Source organism: Balaenoptera physalus, assembly GCF_965194825.1.
Source record: "Balaenoptera physalus genome assembly, chromosome: 14".
Classification (NCBI taxonomy): domain Eukaryota; kingdom Metazoa; phylum Chordata; class Mammalia; order Artiodactyla; family Balaenopteridae; genus Balaenoptera; species Balaenoptera physalus.
In genome coordinates this window covers 84240246-84260720 of record NC_138893.1, presented here as the reverse complement: position 1 = coordinate 84260720, position 20475 = coordinate 84240246, and the positions used below count along the sequence as shown (strand labels likewise).

At 38.0% G+C, this 20475-nt stretch overlaps 1 protein-coding gene and 2 long non-coding RNA genes across 3 annotated transcripts in view; 1 reads left to right on the top strand and 2 right to left on the bottom strand.

Annotated features, from left to right (window-relative positions):
• The window catches only part of LOC309642731, a 414473-nt gene that overhangs the window by 69582 nt on the left and 324416 nt on the right, over positions 1-20475 (bottom strand). The window lies entirely within an intron of this gene.
• Positions 1-20475, top strand: part of MCU (mitochondrial calcium uniporter) — a 221220-nt gene that overhangs the window by 56465 nt on the left and 144280 nt on the right. The window lies entirely within an intron of this gene.
• LOC309642739 lies at positions 8397-13703 on the bottom strand. The gene is made up of 2 exons (XR_014253355.1): positions 12919-13703; positions 8397-12569 (listed from the first exon to the last, which is right to left on the bottom strand). It is a non-coding gene; the product is annotated as an uncharacterized lncRNA (long non-coding RNA).

The following is a 20475-nucleotide window of genomic DNA, read 5'->3' as shown; positions in this document are numbered from 1 at the left end:
TCAAATGTATATGTGTGTGTGAGTGGCGGGGGTGGGGGTGAGGGGGCAAGAGAGAGTGTGAGCGTGAGAATGAGCCACTTGGTCACCACATTATGTTTCACGGCCTTGCCTGCAGATCAGCTGTCTAGAGAAGGGTTTCTCGATCCCCTTTAACATAAACATCATTATGAGGGGGAGATGGTCAACTTATCCATAATTCATTCCTTTAGTCATTCAGCAAATATTTATACTTAGTACCTTCTGTATGTCAGGCACTGTTCTATCATTGGAAGCTTTTCTTTTTTGTACTTGTTCATTTAAGGTGCTATATAAGTCATATATCTACTTCCAGAAGCTTGCAGTATAAGCTTTATGATGTAAATTAGTTTATTATGAACTTAGAGGCAAATGAAAGAAACTTTAACAAAAAAGATTGATCTTGCATTATCAGCTGGAAGGGCTCTTATTGGAAGAGTAGCTGTGAAGAAACTGTGAAAGATTAGTATATGCATGGTAGAGTTTGAGACAACTAATTGTACTTGAAAATAACCCTTGTTCTATATAGTAGCTTTACCTCTACTTGAAGTTCTCTTGGTCCATGATGGCAGCTGATTCTGAGATGCTGAGCAGGATACCATTCTATAGTATAATTAAGCTCTGGGGATCTTTCCAGTAATCCAGCCATTTGTTTTTCGTAAATTATGCTGTAACTCATCTTCTTCACATATTTTTTATTTTGTTTTGTTCTATTATTTGAAAATTATTTTAACCCAATTCCTTTTAAACCCACCCTTAATATAGGAAGTATATTCTATATATTTTATAAATTTTGTCTTTGTATTATGTAATAACTGTCTTTTGGCTTCATTTTTCCTATCCTAGATCTAAAGCAGGGTTTTTTTGTTTGTTTTTGTTTTTGGATGGTTAATGTTAGCCATAATATGATGTTCCTACTTAGTGACAGACTGAGTGCAGACTTGATCAATGGACTGATTTCATTTTGCCAACTAGCTCCTTAAAACCAGAAGAGTTTGGTGAGGAGGAGAAAATACTAGAATTTTTGGCTGACAGGTCACAGCTTTGAGACAGAACATAAAACTGCAAGGCTGGTGGTTGTTCAAAGTCACAGGCCCCCTCTCCTTTCTTAAAAACATCTGGTTCATACCAGATTTCTTTGAGCTACAGGGCAGATTTCCTTCTGCCAGGCCTGTTCCTGAGTTTTATTGGAGAGTATTGCAAGAATGTTCACATAGACCTCTGAGTCAGCAGATAGTCCCCATATCACCAGTTGAGATTTCATATTTTCTTTCAGCCACTGGGTGTTTGGTTTAAGAGTTTTCTCTCCTTAAAGTGACCTGCCCCTCTTCTTTTGGATTTGTGTAATAAGATCTGCAAATAAGTACTTCATATTAATATTATAAATTGTTTATGTGGTTAGTTTACGTGAGTTAAAGATATATGTAAAATTGAAAAGCTTATGGACAACTTAGAATAGTTTAATTCAGTTTTTTAAGCAAGCAGGTTTATATGTAAAGGCTCAAATTCTGTCTACCTAAAGGTATACTTAGTTTTTCTTCCAATGGAGCAAATAGTATTTAATATTTTATACATAAACAGCTACCATAGTATGTTACTTTTTGTCACAAGGACTTAGCAAACACAGATATTTTGTAAAACAGAGTATCCTCACAGTACAACTTTTTCAGTGAGAGCCTTTTTGCTTATCTTGAAGGTTTTTTTTACTGTACCATGTACCATAATATTTTACATGGCCAGAATTTCTCACCGTAGGCTCAGTATCTTCCTGTGAAAGCCTGTAGTCACACTTGGCTGAGTAGCTATTCATTTTTTTTAAATTGTGTTACAATATACATATTAAAAAATTTACCATTTTAACCATATTTAAGTGTACAGTTCAGTGACATTAAATACACTGACATTGTTGTGAACTGTCACCACTATCCATCTACAGTACTCTTTCATCATTCCATACTGAGCAGCTATTTTTAATGTTTCTAGTGGAAGGGCATCCCACCTGGTTCTGCTTGTATTTTGTTTCCTTGCATCAGGTTTTTCTTTGCATACTTCTATCTTCTCGTTTATTCACTCAACAAATATTTATTGAGCACCTTCTGTGTACAGAGTAAGGCATGGAACCTAGTGGTGTAACCGTTAGCTATAATAGTCAAATACAGGACTGTTACCAACCACACTAGCACTGCTGTAATTTTTCAAAAATCAAAAAGAAGAAGCCTCCATAAAATATTTGAATATGGCCAGATTTTAAAGGAAAAATACTTAAAAGGAAAAAATACTTGATCAGAAGCTCCAAGTCATAGCACATACCTGAGAATCCAAAAGATTTTTTGTGGTTGTAAAAAAAAAAAAAAAAAAAAAAAACCTTTGTACAGTAGATTTTTAGTTAACTTTAAGTGTCAAAGAGGCATAAATGTCACCTGCTATCTATATAAATATTACCTCCTTTTTAAATTGGATAAATCTGGCTCTAGAGAGATATATCATTTGAATTGTATTTATTGAAGCTCTGTCTGTCCTAAGCAGTAAGTCTAAGGTCCATTATTTTTAGGTCTCCTATTCCTTCTAGGATATGTAATAAGATTCAGTGCTTGAAATATCTGAAATTGCCTCCAAACAGAGATTATACTAGCTGCTTTGTGTTTGGAGATTTTATGCTATTTTTGTAATTGTAATGTCAGGAGCCATCTGAAATTAATGCAGATTTGTCACAATTGTTACCATGTAAGGTAAGCCAGGATATAGGAGAAAGAATTTATTTGGTTCTTCTAATGCCAACTCTGAGATATCAAGACTTGTCAGTATATAGGGGGATCGGGCGGGGCCTGATTTATTATCTCTTACTTAGGAGTTTGGTAAACACTTCATGGTAGGTTGTGAAGCATGAAGTTACTTTATTTGAAATTTGGAAATAAAAAGGGAATTCTGAACCCAACAATGAAACTGTTTAGGCCTTTTCAGCCTAAATCTGGAGATGTGACCAAAAGTGGCTAAAAATATAAACTAAAAAAAAAAGGAAAAGTTTAGGAGGAGATGCAGGACAAAGTGTTATGGAGTAATAGTTTGAGCTTATTTTTGTTTGAACTTAGGTTGTCTCCTATTTGCTACATTTAGTCCAGCGGTCCCCAACCTTTTTGGCACCAGGGACTGGTTTCGTGGAAGACAGTATTTCCACAGACGGGGGTGGGATGGGGGCGGTATTGTTCAGGCAGTAATGCAATTGATGGTTCAGGCGGTAATACAAGCCATGGTGAGCCATGGGGAGCGGCAGATGAAGCTTCATTTGCTCGCCTGCCACTCACCTCCTGCTGTGCAGCCCAGTTCCTAACAGGCCACGGACCGGTACTGGTCCACAGCCCAGGGGTTGGGGACCCCTGATTTAGTCTGTGTACAGGGCCGAGGTTCTGCTTCCTCATCTTGCGTAGCACTCCTCTGTAGATGTGGGTTTCCTAAGCTGCCATTGTGGTCTTAAATCTATGGTTGGTTGCTTTGAGATATTTCAGAGATTGCACAGTGCCTAGACAAATAGTTAAGAATACTCCTTGAACCAGAAATTTTTAAAAAGAAAAAAAAAAAAAAGAACCAAAAAAGTGAGGAGCATTACATTTAAAAAATATTCCAAGTTTTGCTTTGGTTTTCATTTTCTTCTTTTTAAAATCTGTTAAAGAGAGTATAGTGCTTGTTACTATAGAGTTAACAAGGACTGTTCTTGTTACCGATAATTTTGTTGCTTTGGAACTTTTGGTGCAATTGCAAAGACTTTATAGCTAACTCAGTATTATGACTGCTATTGTTATTATGAAAATTATGGAAACACATCAAAACATAGTCTATTACAGGACTGTTCAATAGAAATATAATGCAGCCATATATGTAATTTAAAACTTTTTAGTAGCCGCATTAGAAAAGGTAAAAAGAAACAGGTGAAAAAAATTGAGTTATTTTACATTTTTTTGGTACTAAGTCCTCAAAATCTTACCACACATCTCAATTATCATGTGACTAATGGCTGTTGTAACATTACAGTGTAGGTCTATTGTTTTATTCTCTTTATCCCATCACATCTATTACCAAGGAATAATAGCAAGTATTAACTTTTTCCTGTCCAGTGACCTGTCCAAAGGGTGGATGATAAGGAGATATAAGGAGTCTGGGTAGTTCATTCCCTGAGGAAGTTAAGTTCATTGTTTTAGATAGACTTTAAAAGAAATTCATCCTGGTCCATGTTTGTTATAGTCTCAAGAAATAATTGTAATTTGAAACCTGTCCTTTCTTTGATAATGATAGCACATCAAAGAAACAGAGGTAAACTTTCCATATGGAGGTATAACATATTAGAGTCATTTAGCTTCCTTAGAATTTGGCAAATAGCACCCTAAAAGCACTGGCCTTGGATAAAGAAGGTGTGGTATATATACACAATGGAATATTACTCAACCATAAAAAAGAATGAAATTTTGCCATTTGGAGCAACGTGAATGGACCTGGAGGGTATTCTGCTTAGAAAAATAAGTCAGACAGAGTAAAACAAATACTGTATGTTTTCACTTGTATATAGTATCTAAAAATTAAAACAAACGAACAAATATAACAAAACAAAAACAGACAGATACAGAGAGCAAACCAGTGGTTACCAGAGGGAAGAAGGATGGGGGAGGGGTAAAATAGGTGAAGGGGAGTAAGAGGTAAAAACTATTAGGTATTAAAATACATAAATTACAAAGATGTAACGGACAGAACAGGGAATATAGTCAATATTTTATAATAACTTTGTATGGAGTATGATCTATAAAAATATCAAATTACTATGTTGTACACCTGAAACTAATATAAACATGTGAGTCAACTATACTCCAAGTTTTTAAAAAAAGCACCGGCTTCTCTACACATTCAATGACTTTAAAACAAGAATGGAGACATGGGTAGAGATTTTAAATGGGTGATTTGTTTTTCTTCAGCATGACTCATAGGAGAGTTTCTCCTAAAGTATTAACCCTATGGGTATGGATTAACTAGAGTTTCAGGTTATTTATAGAATCCCAAGAAGAGAATTTTATTAGCTATAATTCACAAAATAAGTAAGTACAACACATTAGATTAATTAAATTCATTTTTCCTGCCTTTTTTAAAAAAAAAAAACTAGTACAAGGGCTTCACTTTGTGGGACTACTTTGTATGTCTCGGTGATAGGGTTTGTGAGTTAGGTTTCTAAAGGGAAATAGGTTAAGGGTAGAATGGCCATATAATTCATTGTCTAAACCTCAGCACCTTTAGGGTGAAAGAAGGTGCTGTTAAAACTTATGTCAGCACAGAAGGTGTTAAACCAGGGCTGTCCCAGACAGACTAGGACACATGGTCACCTGAGTTAAAGGGCACTGTTTTAGCTTTGCTACCTTTTCTTTAGGCAATCCTAATAGGCTGTGGAAAGTGAATTTCTGGAAGTTTTCACCATTAATGTCCTGATCTGTGGGTGGGGTCTCCTTCGTCTCAGGATTTAGATAACTTTTTATTCAGGGAACACTGAAATTGAGAAGTTGAATGAGAAGGAAAAGATAGAGAATTTTAATTTAACAGACTGGCAATTTCTCCCATTCCCGCAAGAAAGGTTTGCAGGCATGAAACCATTGTGACAGAAAAATGTTTCCTTTTAATTGTGCAAAGTTATTGTCTTTAAATTCCAAATTAACTTCATAAAACAAGTACAAAAAACTGAGCACTTCCCTCCTAAGAAAATTTTGTTGTAAGACTGATTACATATTTGATTTTTATTGTTCAGTGCCCTTATTTAGGCTTTTTGTTAACCATCTTTGAGGGACATGTCATAGTATTTATGTGGATCGTCATCTAACTGCATGATGGCCTTTTATATTATGTATAAAAGTATATGATCTATGATTTATGTATTTATACGTAAGTATTATGTATAAAAGTTATATGATATATGGTGTCGTAAATCTCAGATATACATATCTCTGGAGGAGATCTTGATTTTTTTCAGACTTTTAAAGTTTATATATAATAAAATTGGCTTTTTTGGGTATACATTTATATGAATTTTACACACATGGAGATTTGTGTAACCACCTCAACAGTCAGAGTGCAAAACAGTTTCATCACCTCTAAAATTCTCTTGTGCTCTCAGTTATACTCAAACCCTCCTCTCATCCCTAATCCCTGGCAACCTTTGATCTGTTTTCTGTTCCTATACTTTTGCCTTTTTCAGATTTTCATATAAATGGAATAAAATAGTTTGTAACATTTGGAGATTGGCTTCTTTTACTCAGCATAATGCCTTTGAGATTCATCCATGTTGTTCCAGTGGTTCCAACAACATATTCCATGTTGTTCCAATGGTTTGTTCTTTTTTATTGCTGAATAGTATTCGATTGTACGGATGTACCACAGTTTGTCTTCCATTTTTGTGTACCATATCGTTTTCTCCTCTCTGATGACATGGATGTTGTGCTTTTTGGTATTGTCCTACAGATTCCTGAGGCTCTGACCTCCTTTGAAAACATTGCCATTCATCCCTCAGTGTCATTCATTCAGCAAGCAGTTTTTGAACATTATTCACCTATTGATAGTCATGCAGCTATTTCCAGTTTTTTTTCTAATAAAAATGTGGCTGTGAACATTATTGTACAAGTCTCCTTGGGTACATGTGCCAGGCTATCTCTGTGGTTTGCCTGTGATTAGGATTGCTGGGATATAGGTTTACATATTTTTCTTTACAGATGCTGCCCAAAGTGGTCATAGCAATTTACTTTTTCACCAGCAGTGTTTAAGAGTTCACGTTGTTCCATATCCTTTCAACGCTTGTTATTGTCAGGCTTTTTATTTTTTGCCTATATGATGGATATGAAATGGAATCTTAAAAGTCTTTTAAATCATTTTCCTGATTACGAGTGAGGTAGAGTATTTTAAAAATATTTGTTAGCTATTCATGTTTTTCCCACTGTGAGTTGCCCATTTATACCTTTAATCCATTTCCTATTTAAAATCAGCTCTCAGGATCAATTTTAAATGATTTCTGTGTAATTACACTGTTTTAAATGTCATTACATCAGAAAAACCCTTTTAATGGCCTCTGATATGAAATCAGTGGTCCTTAGTTGGTCTTTTCAGATCTTCTGCTTCAGAGATCATTGCTTGGAGCTTCCAGGTTGGTGAACATGTGGAGATGCAGGGGAAATGGTCTTCCTGGAGAGGCCCTCCTGCCCACACACCTTGCCCTGTGCATCTGTTCCATCTGGCTGTTCCTAAGTTTCTGACTCTCTCTCCAGGTAGATAGTGTCAGAATTCAGTTGAATTCTCGGACACCCTGCTAGTGTTCAAGATTGCTTGTTGGTGGTGTGGGAAAACCCTCCACGCACATATGTTGGAATTGAGTCCTGGAACCCAAAATAGTTGTTACGTGTCAGGAAAGGGAAGATGGCACAGGAGAACAATCCCAGATGAGGTTTGGAGCATCTGTGAACCATCAGAGTCAGCCAGCCAGCTCCTCAGAAACCATAACACAGTTTTCATGAAAGAGAGAAAAATTAAAGTGAATAGACTATACCTTGAAGAGTTTCAAAATTTAAATTTGACTTTAAATGGTTTTTAAATACATTTCATATAAATTATGGCCACAGGAGCATAGATCGTCTATCAGATGCATATCTTCAATAACAACCTCTGTGTCAAAACCTCTGTGTTTCAACTTTAAACACACATCTAGTTAAAAAAAAAAAAAATCATTGCTCATTTCTGCCTTGTGAAAATTTGCACACTGTTTTGTTATGTTTTATGGACTATGTTCTCTGTATAAGTTCAAATTGGTGATGCATTTCAGCAGCTGAAACATATTTAGTGTTTTAAAACCAAATCAGCATTTACTTCATCTGTGGACCTCAGGTCTAGATGAGCAGCCATTTTAAACTTGTGATATGTGATATCAGTGTTGCCGTACATTGTTAGCAAAATATTGTACCAATGACAACATATTTGTACACTATTTAGCACACAAGTATTTCATTTTGGAATATAATTTTGGAACTATTGTGTTTCTGGCTTCTAGCTATGTCGTCTTTTAAAGCCATTTGAGGTGGTTGTTTTATTTCTTCGTGGTATGTTTATATGTGAGATTAGAGATGTTGTGCTTTAGTAATAATTACTGCACATTAAGTAAAGAAAATAATTCCTCTCTAAATGTGGAAAGTGCACATTAGCAATAGCAGTTCAGTATTATACTTGACGTTTGGCAGCCGTGTTCATCTGCCTGTTCATGACACAGGGAGACTTGTCCTTTGACAGATTATTTTGCTGGATGTCTAGTGTTTCCTTCCCAAATGGAGAAGCTTGAGTCACATGAGTCTGGCCTTGATCTTATTGGAGGTCAGTTTATATATAGTTTGTAGAGCTGCCAAGTAGAAACCAAAGATTACATGAAGTTAATCCCTTGAAATGCCTCATAGGACAAACTTTTTTGCTTCTGTGCTCTGTTGTGCATGATTCTCAGGTAGTAAAGAAGCTTGGGAGAAAGAACAGGGAGGTTTTTTGTTGTTTTCAGTTTGGAGGTTTGTCCTGCCCCAAGGAAGGCAGTGCATTCTAGGAAAAATAACAGTGAATTAAGCCTATTTATTGCTCCACTTCTGGCTTTATCTTTTATTTCATATGTTTAGGTGATTGCTCAGACTTTCCTCATTTATTAACTGGAGGTGTCCCATGCCCTGAGTAACCCTGAGAGATGTGAGGATAGGCATATTTGAAGCTCTACTTTTACTGCCCTTGTGGGATAGCATGCGCCACATGAAATGCTACTAAACAAGCCAAAAGAATGCAGCAGGTTTTGGCAAACAGATTGTATTGCTGATGAAGCCGATTATCCCAACTGTCAATACTTATGCTTCCAGAAGTTTCCAAATTATGATTACCTTTTGATTGAGCCATTTGTGTATAGTACTTGTAGCAGGTGCTCTAATAAGATTCCAAAGAATTAAAAGATGATGGAATTCATAAGGCTTGCATTTGTAGAATGTTTCTATTCTTGAGAAGCACTTTCACTTTTCTTTTATCGTGCATTGAAATAACTAAAACAGGGATTCTTTTTTTTTCCTCACTGGACATTCTACTTTCTTTTCTTTTTAACTTTTTATTTTATATTGGAGTATAGCCAATTAACAACGTTGTGATAGCTTCAGGTGCACAGCAAAGCGACTCAGCCATACATATGCATAAAACAGGAACTTTTATACCTATTTGTATGACATAGTATTGGCAGAAATAATTATTTCCATATGTATGTCATTTTATAATAGAAAAAATCTTTTTCATACATTATGTCAGAGGAAACTCACAGAGGTTAAATGATTTACTGAGGACATAACACTATTTAGTGACAGATTCAGATTTGAATACAGAGCTTCTTGGTCTCTGTCCTATCAAAATGTGTCTTGATGGGGAGAATAATCCACAGTAAATATAGAATGTGCTTTTTGTTAGAGTGCCAAGAAGATACAGGCATAAAGTTGGGAAAACATTCTTTTCGTTCTTTAATACTGTATCAGCAAATGTGTAGCAAGCATTCTGGTGGTGTTAATAACCTTGAATAGCAACAAAATGACAACAAAACTTGTGAGCACATTTGGAAGATAGAGAGACATGGAGGAAGGATAAGATCTGATAGCAATCTTAGATCTGATAGCAATCTAAATCTTCGTTTGCGTTTTTCCTGCTGTATGGTCACAGTAAGCATCATTCAGTTGCAGAATCGGAGGCCTGTTAAATCCGCTGGTTTGTAGGCCTGTGGTGTAAGTTCCTTGTAGCTGAATTATGGCTGCTGTGAGACTATAAGCTTGGAATTTACGGTTATAGAAGCTTTAAATATCCCAAACATTGCCATAGGGGTGGAAAGAGCTCTTTTCTTAAGGGAGCAGGATCAAATATCTATTTTGAAGTTGAAAGGGATCAACAGGCAGTTTCTAAGGAACACTGTTTCCAAGTTCAGAGAAACTGCAACTTTGCCACTATGTGTAAATCTAGTGATTTATGTGTGTCATGTGGATATAAAACACAGTCTTTCCTATTGAGAGGTTCTAATATTAAGCAAGAAGGTTTAGTGTTCTTTGAGATGATTTTTCCTTTTTTCTTTTTAGAAGTTATTTCAAACCTGATAGATTGTAGGATTTGTGGCTTTTTTTTTTTTTTTTTGGACCGGATACCACTTAGTCTTAGACCCCTTAAATTTGTATTGTTTACAGAGCTCTCTAATGAGTTAATTTTCCTCTCACAATTTAAAATGATCCATGAGCATGATTATTCTCCCTAAAATAAGTAATACCCAAAACATGAATATATGGTGTAAAACTGTTAAATAAATGGTCAATTCTAACAGCAACAATATTGTTTAACGTTCATCGTGCATTTACTAAGCACTAGGTACCAAGAACTTTCTATATTTGCTAATGCTTTAGATAAAAATTATAAGTAAATATGAAGTAGTTTATAAAATGCTTTCTTATTGTCACAATTCAACATTCATGGAAATGGCTTATGAAGTAGATGGTATTCATTTGAACAGACGAGGAATCTGAGGCTCAGAGAGGTGTGATACTACACATGGTTGTTATAATTTATTGGTTACAATTTATTGACCACTTATTCAGTGCCTGGCACTGTACTACACACTTTACTTGCATCATTTTATGTAATCCTCAAAACCTCACTATGAGGGAAGTACTATTTTCAAACACTTTTTCCACACAAGGAAACTGAGGTTTAGAGTGGTTAAGTAACTTGCCCCACATTACCTAACTAGTAGTAAGTACTGGAGTAGGAAGTCACCACTAGCTTATGAGACACTTTTGAAATAGAAAAAGGCACCCCCTGTGGTGAACCAGTAAAATAACTGAAACTTCTTCTGGGCTGCCACACTACTCTAGTCAGCAGCTTAGGGCCTGGGTTAGGTGCCACCTCTTCTAGAAAATGGAGCTCCCCTTCCAGGGTGGATGGCTTGGTGAGCTGAACATGGGCAGAATTTCATCCCCATTTTGCTTTCTTGACCAGATGCCTTTGTTCTATGCATAAACTTTATCACCCTACACAATGGTCTCAAAGCCAGGATTTCAATCTATTGGGTTGGCCAAATAGTTCGTTCGGGTTTTTCCGTAAGATGTTATGGAGCGAGCTTTTTGGCCAACCTAACATGTCTATCTGACTCCAGAGCCCGTAGTCTGTTTAATTACTGCCAATTAATTGCAAAGTTACCTTCAACCCAGTTTTTCTGACCATAAACACTTTACTCTTTCTGTTGTATACCATGCAGGTTGGCTGAGTTACAAATGACACTGGAGTTCCCATACTATGCTATGCCCATTGCCCAGTTTCACAGGCATTGTTTGTTGTGTGATGGTAAAGACTTCTGAGGGTTTAGCAGGGAAGAGCTAAAGAGTTATAACCCACATGTCTCATAACAAAGTGTGACTTATACTGAATTCCTGGCTTCACCACCTACTTAGCTGTATGACCTTGACCATGTTAGGGAAAAAATATAGTATAATGGTTAAGAGCACGGATTCTGGACTCTGACTACCTGGGATCAGATTCTAGCTGTTACTTACTGTGTGAACTTGGGAAATTTACTTTATGTCTTTAAGCCTTGTCTATAATTTGAGGTGGAGTGGGGAACAATAGTTCCCATCCCAATGAGTTGTGAGAATTACTGTATGAGTTAAATATATAAAGTACTTAGAACAATGCCTGGCACATAAATATAGTAAGTACTATTTAAGTGCTAGTTTATATTTTGTTGTTATTATTGTTATTAGTATTACATCATTATGAGTTTGTGTCTATAAGTCAAAGCAGTTTGATTTGCTGAAACATCAATGGTCATCTAAATATGGTCTCTTGGGGGAATTCCCTGGTGGTCGAGTGGTTAGGACTCTGTGCTTCCACTGCAGGGGGCATGGGTTCGATCCCTGGTCTGGGAACTAAGATCCTGCATGCTGCGTGGCGTGGCCAAAAACAACCCAAAAACAAAACAAAAATCAATATGGTCTCTTGGGACTTTTCCTTGCCAGACAGGAGTTTTCAAAGATTGTGTCAAAGTACTTGCTTTAGGGATACTAGCCCAATTCCTAAAAGAGGTTTGCATAGCCATATAGTATTCTCCATTCATTTTTTCTGAAAAAAATAATGTTTGTACTGTGTTGTGCTTTAAGAATTGCATTTTTAGTAGATTGCTCTAGGTTATAGCCATTAACAATTACTCATACATAAAAAATTTCTTTTGGATCATTAGCCAGTTTGGGGAGCCTTTCTGAAGAAACTTCATAGTTCAGTGGAGGTTCTTAGAGGTTATAATAGCATTATCATCGCTTGCTGCATTCATTGTTGGTATACTTAGCTTTTTGTTTTTTGTTTGGTTGTTTTTGTTTTTTGTTTTGTTTTGTTTTTTGGCAGTGCCGTGTGACATGTGAGACCCTAGTTCCCTTATCAGGGATTGAACCTGCACCCCCTGTATTGTAAGTGCAGAGTCTTAACCACTGGATCTCCAGGGAAGTCCCCCTTACCTGTTTTTTTTTTTTTTAAAGGAATTTTACAATATACCCATATATTCTTTTTTTTTTTAATTTATTTAATTTATTTATTTGGCTGTGTTGGGTCTTTGTTTCTGTGCAAGGGCTTTCTCTAGTTGTGGCAAGCGGGGGCCACTCTTTATCGCGGTGCGCGGGCCTCTCACTATCGCGGCCTCTCTTGTTGCGGAGCACAGGCTCCAGACGTGCAGGCTCAGTAGTTGTGGCTCACAGGCCCAGTTGCTCCACGGCACGTGGGATCTTCCCAGACCAGGGCTCGAACCTGTGTGCCCTGCATTGGCAGGCAGATTCTCAACCACTGTGCCACCAGGGAAGCCCCCCTTACCTGTTTTTAATGGTACTTTTGCTGTATTCAAAGAATAGCTCAACCATAGAGACTCCCTGGTTGACATTACTTTGGCACACCCAGCATATTACCTGAGAAGCTTTTGCCATCCATTTTGTTCACTGACCTTCGCCGTCTGCCTTTTCTCCCCTCTCCACTCTCCGTCCTTATTTCAGCATGGGCCCTGAGAAATTTTGATCTCAGAATCCATAAATTCAAGCTTAAGATTTTTACTTGAGGAGTTATATTCAGTATTAAAGCACAGACTATATGAAAAAGCTAATTAACATTTCAAAAAGCAATAAATGATACAAATTGCCAGTAAGTGGTTTTATCAGTCAAAATCTCACTAGGGAGACAGAAACCATCTCAGCTATTCTCAGGTATTTACAACACAAGGAATTTTATGCAGGAAAATTGTAACACTGGTAATGGAGGAGCTGAGAACCAAGTAAGAGATGGTGAAATAATCTAGAGATTAGCAACAAGAAGTCACTACTAGGAGGGACCTTCAAGATGGTGGAGGAGTAAGACGTGGAGATCAATTTCCTCCCCACAAATACATCAAAAATTCATCTACATGTGGAACAACTCCTACAGAACACCTACTGAATGCTGGCAGAAGACCTCAGACTTCCCAAAAGGCAAGAAACTCCCCACGTACCTGGGTAGGGCAATAGAAAAGAGAAAAAACAGACAAAAGAATAGGGATGGGACCTGCACCTCTGGGAGGGAGCTGTGAAGGAGGAAAAGTTTCCACACAGTAGGAAGCCCCTTCACTGGTGGAGACGGGGTGGGCGGGGAGGGGCAGCTTCGGAGCCACGGAGGAGAGCGCAGCAACCGGGGTGCAGAGGGCAAAGTGGAGAGATTCCCACACAGAGGATCAGTGCCGACAGGCACTCACCAGCCCGAGAGGCTTGTCTGCTTACCCGCCGGGGTGAGTGGGAGCTGGGAGCTGAGGCTCGGGCTTCGGAGGTCAGATCCCAGGGAGAGGACTGGGGTTGGCTGTGTGAACACAGCCTGAAGGGGGCTAGTGTGCCACAGCTAGCCGGGAGGGAGTCCGGGAAAAAGTCTGGAACTGACTAAGAGGCAAGGTACCATTGTTTCAGGGTGCGCGAGGAGAGGGGATTCAGGGCACCGCCTAAACGAGCTCCAGAGATGGGTGCGAGCCGCGGCTATCAGTGCAGACACGAGAGACGGGCATGAGATGCTAAGGCTGCTGCTGTAGCCACCAGGAAGCCTGTGTGCAAGCACAGGTCACTATCCACACCTCCCCTCCTGGGAGCCTGTGCAGCCCGCCACTGCCAGGGTCCCGTGATCCAGGGACAACTTCCCCCGGGAGAACACACGGCGCGCCTCAGGCTGTTGCAACGTCATGCTGGCCTCTGCCGCCGCAGGCTCGCCCCACGTTCGGTACCCCTCCCTCCCCCGGCCTGAGTGAGCCAGAGCCCCCTAATCAGCTGCTACTTTAACCCCGTCCTGTCTGGGCGAAGAACAGATGCCCTCAGGTGACCTACATGCAGAGGCGGGGCTAAATCCAAAGCTGAACCCCAGGAGGTGTGCAAACAAAGAAGAGAAAGGGAAATTTCCCCCAGCAGCCTCAGCAGCAGTGGATTAAATCTCCACAATCAACTTGATGTACCCTGTATCTGTGAAACCTGAATAGACAACGAATCACCCCAAAATTGAGGCAGTGGACTTTGGGAGCAACTATGGACTTGGGGTTTGCTTTCTGCATCTAATTTGTTTCTGGTTTTATGTTTATTTTAGTTTAGTATTTAGAGCTTATTATCATTGGTAGATTGTTTATTGATTTGGTTGCTCTCTTCCTTTTTATATATATATATATATTTTTTTTCCTTTTCCTCTTTTTTTGAGTGTGTATGTGTTTGCTTCTTTGTGTGATTCTTTCTGTATAGCTTTGCTTTTACCATTTGTCCTAGGGTTCTGTCTGTCTTTTTTTTTTTTTTTTTTTGGCTTGGTTGCTCTCTTCCTTTTTTTTTATTACTTAAAATTTTTCTTTATTTTTAATAATATTTTCTTTCATTTTTTAAAATAACTTTATTTTATATTTTTCTTTCTTTCTTTCTTTTTTTTCTCCGTTTTCTTCTGAGCCGAGTGGCTGACAGGGTCTTGGTGCTCTGGCCGGGTGTCAGGCCTGTGCCTCTGAGGTGGGAGAGCTGAGTTCAGGACATTGGTCCACCAGAGACCTCCCGGCTCCATGTAATATCAAATGGCAAAAGCTCTCCCAGAGATCTCCATCTCAACGCTAAGACCTAGCTCCACTCAACGACCAGCAAGCTACAGTGCTGGACACACCCAATGCCAAACAACTAGCAAGACAGAAACACAACCCCACCCATTAGCAGAGAGGCTGGCTAAAATCATAATAAGTTCACAGACACCCCAAAACACAACACTGGATGTGGTCCTGCCCACCAGAAAGACAACATCCAGCCTCATCCACCAGAACACAGGCACCAGTCCCCTCCACCAGGAAGCCTACACAACCCACTGATCCAACCTTACCCACTGGGGGCAGACACCAAAAACAACGGGAACTACAAACCTGCAGCCTGCGAAAAGGAGACGCCAAACACAGTAAATTAAGCAAAATGAGAAGACAGAGAAATACACAGCAGATGAAGGAGCAAGGTAAAAACCCACCAGACCAAGCAAATGAAGAGGAAATAGGCAACCTACATGAAAAAGAATTCAGAGTAATGATAGTAAAGATGATCCAAAATCTTGGAAATAGAATGGAGAAAATACAAGAAACGTTTAACAAGGACCTAGAAGAACTAAAGAGCAAACGAACAATGATGAACAACACAATAAATGAAATTAAAAATTCTCTAGAAGGAATCAATAGCAGAATAACTGAGGCAGAAGAATGGTTAAGTGACCTGGAAGATAAAATAGTGGAAATAACTACCACAGAGCACATTAAAGAGAAAAGAATGAAAAGAATTGAGGACAGTCTCAGAGACCTCTGGGACAACATTAAATGCACCAACATTCAAATTATAGGGGTCCCAGAAGAAGAAGAGAAAAACAAAGGACTGAGAAAATATTTGAAGAGATTATAGTTGAAAACTTACCTAATATAGGAAAGGAAATAGGCAATCAAGTCCAGGAAGCGCAGAGAATTCCATACAGGATAAATCCAAGGAGAAACACGCCAAGACACATATTAATCAAACTATCAAAAATTAAATACAAAGAAAAAATATTAAAAGCAGCAAGGGAAAAGGAACAAATAACATACAAGGGGATCTCCGTAAGGTTAACAGCTGATCTTACAGCAGAAACTCTGCAAGCCAGAAGGGAGTGGCAGACATATTTAAAGTGATGAAAGGGAAGAACCTACAACCAAGATTACTCTACCCAGCAAGGATGTCATTCAGATTCGACAGAGAAATTAAAACCTTTACAGACAAGCAAAAGCTAAGAGAATTCAGCACCACCAAACCAGCATTACAACAAATGCTAAAGGAACTTCTCTAGGCAGGAAACACAAGAGAAGGAAAAGACCTACAATAACAAACCCAAAACAATTAAGAAATTGGTAATAGGAACACACTTATCGATAATTACCTGAACTGTAAATGGATTAAATGCTCCCACCAAAAGACACAGACTGGCTGAATGGATACAAAACCAAGACCCATATATATGTTGTCTACAAGAGACCCACTTCAGACCTAGGGACACATACAGACTGAAAGTGAGGGGATGGAAAAAGATATTCCAGGCAAATGGAAATCAAAAGAAAGCTGAAGTAGCAATTCTCATATCAGACAAAATAGACTTTAAAATAAAGACTATTACAAGAGACAAAGAAGGACACTACATAATGATCAAGGGATCAATCTAAGAACAAGATATAACAATTGTAAATATTTATGCACCCAACATAGGAGCACCTCAATATATAAGGCAAATGCTAACAACCATAAAAGGGGAAATCGACAGTAACACAATAATAGTAGGGGACTTTAACACCCCAGTTTCACCAATGGACGTATCATCCAAAATGAAAATAGATAAGGAAACACAAGCTTTAAATGATACATTAAACAAGATGGACTTAATTGATATTTATAGGACATTCCATCCAAAAACAACAGAATGCACTTTCTTCTCAAGTGCTCATGGAACATTCTCCAGGATAGATCATATCTTGGGTCACAAATCATGCCTTGGTATTTTAAGAAAATTGAAATCGTATCAAGTATCTTTTTCGACCACAACGCTATGAGACTAGACATCAATTACAGGAAAAAAATCTGTAAAAAATACAAACACATGCAAGCTAAACAATACACTACTTAATAACCATGAGATCACTGAAGAAATCAAAAAATACCTAGAAACAAATGACAATGAAAACACGATGACCCAAAACTTATGGGATACAGCAAAGACAGTTTTAAGAGGGAAGTTTATAGCAATACAATCCTTCCTCAAGAAACAAGAAACATTTAAATAAACAACCTAACCTTACACCTAAAGCAATTAGAGAAAGAAGAACAAAAAAACCCCAAAGTTAGCAGAAGGAAAGAAATCATAAAGATCAGATCAGAAATAAATGAAAAAGAAATGAAGGAAACAGTAGCAAAGATCAATAAAACTAAAAGCTTGTTCTTGGGAAGCCTAAACAAAACAAAATTGATAAACCATTAGCCAGACTCGTCAAGAACAAAAGGGAGAAGACTGAAATCAATAGAATTAGAATGAAAAAGGAGAAGTAACAACTGACATGGCAGAAATACAAAGGTTCATGAGAGTTTACTACAAGCAACTATATGTCAATAAAATGCACAACCTGGAAGAAACAGACAAATTCTTAGAAAAGCACAGCCTTCTGAGACTGAACCAGGAAGAAATAGAAAATATAAACAGACCAATCACAAGTCCTAAAATTGAAACTGTGATTAAAAATCTTCCCCCCCAAAAAAAAATCTTCCAACAAACAAAAGCCCAGGACCAGATGGCTTCACAGTCGAATTCTATCAAACATTTAGAGAAGAGCTAACACCTATCCTTCTCAAACTCTTCCAAAATATAGCAGAAGGAGGAACACTCCCAAACTCATTCTATGAGACCACCATCACCCTGATACCAAAACCGGACAAAGATGTCACAAACCAAGAAAACTACAGGCCAATATCACTGATGAATGTAGATGCAAAAATCCTCAACAAAATACTAGGAAACAGAATTCAACAGCACATTAAAGGGATCATACACCATGATCAAGTGGGGTTTATGCCAGGAATGCAAGCATTCTTCAATATACGCAAATCAATCAATGTGATACACCATATTAACAAACTGAAAGAGAAAAACCATATGATCATCTCAATAGACGCAGAAAAAACTTTCAACAAAATTCAACACCCATTTATGATAAAAACCCTCCAGAAAGTAGGCATAGAGGGAACTTACCTCAACACAGTAAAGGCTGTATATGACAAACTACAGCCAGGATCGTTCTCAATGGTGAAAAACTGAAACCATTTCCACTAAGATCAGGAACAAGACAAGGTTGCCCACTCTCACCACGATTATTCAACATAGTTTTGGAAGTTTTAGCCACAGCAATCAGAGAAGAAAAAGAAATAAAAGGAATCCAAATCAGACAAGCAGAAATAAATCTGTCACTGTTTGCAGATGACATGATACTATACGTAGAGAATCCTACAGATGCTACCAGAAAACTACTAGAACTAATCAATGAATTTGGTAACGTAGCAGGATACAAAATTAATGCACAGAAATCTCCTGCATTCCTGTACACCAATGATGAAAAATCTGAAAGAGAAATTAAGGAAACACTCCCATTTACCATTGCAACAAAAAGAATAAAATACCTAGGAATAAACCTACCTAAGGAGGCAAAAGAGCTGTATGCAGAAAACTATAAGACACTGATGAAAGAAATTAAAGATGATACAAACAGATGGAGAGATATACCATGTTCTTGGATTGGAAGACTCAACATTGTGAAAATGACTATACTACCCAAAGCAATCTACAGATCCAATGCAATCTCTATCAAACTACCAATAGGATTTTTCACAGAACTAGAACAAAAAAATTTCGCAATTTGTATGGAAACACAAAAGATCCCAAATGGCCAAAGCAATCTTGAGAAAGAACAACGGAGCTGTCAGGCTCCCTGACTTCAGACTATATTACAAAGCTACAGTAATCAAGACAGTATGGTACTGGCACAAAAACAGAAATATAGCTCAATGGAACAGGATAGAAAGCCCAGAGATTAACCCACGCACATATGGTCACCTTTGATAAAGGAGGCACGTATATACAATGGAGAAAAGACAGCTTCTTCAATAAGTGGTGCTGGGAAAACTGGAGAGCTCCATATAAAAGAATGAAATTAGAACACTCTAACACCATACACAAAAATAAACTCAAAATGGATTAAAAACCCTGGAGATGGTGTGGAGAAAAGGGAACCCTTTTGCACTGTTGGTTGGAATGTAAATTGATACAGCCACTATGGAGAACAGTATGGAGGGTCCTTAAAACACTACAAATAGAACTACCATATGACCCAGCAATCCCACTACTGGGCATATACCCTGAGCAAACCATAATACATAAAGAGTCATGTACCAAAATGTTCATTGCAGCTCTATTTACAATAGCCAGGACATGGAAGCAACTTAAGTGTCCATCAACAGATGAATGGATAAAGAAGATGTGGCACATATATACAGTGGACTATTACTCAGCCATAAAAAGAAATGAAATGGAGGTATTTGTAATGAGGTAGATGGAGTTAGAGTCTGTCATACAGAGTGAAGTAAGTCAGAAAGAGAAAAACAAATACAGTATGCTAACACATATATATGGAATCTAAGGGAAAAAAAAAAGGTCATGAAGAACCTAGTGGCAAGACGGGAATAAAGACACAGACCTACTAGAGAATGGACTTGAGGTTATGGGGAGGGGAGGGGTAAGATGTGACAGGGTGAGAGAGTGGCATGGACATATATACACTACCAAATGTAAAATAGATAGCTAGTGGGAAGCAGCCGCATAGCACAGGGAGATCAGCTTGGTGCTCTGTGACCACCTAGAGGGGTGGGATAGGGAGGGTGGGATAGGGAGGGTGGGAGGGAGGGAGATGCAAGAGGGAAGAGATATGGGAACATATGTATATGTATAACTGATTCACTTTGTTATAAAGCAGAAACTAACACACCATTGTAAAGCAATTATACTCCAATAAAGATGTTAAAAAGAAAAACAAACAAACAAACAAAACATAAATGTAAGGCCAGACACTATAAAACTCTTAGAGGAAAACATAAGCAGAACACTCTATGAGATAAAGCACAGCTACCCTTTTTGACCCACCGCCTAGAGAAATGGAAATACAAACAAAAATGAACAAATGGGACCTAATGAAACTTAAAAGCTTTTGCACAGCAAAGGAAACCATAAACAAGACGAAAAGACAACATTCAGAATGGGGGGAAATATTTGCCAATGAAGCAACTGAGAAAGGATTAATCTCCAAAA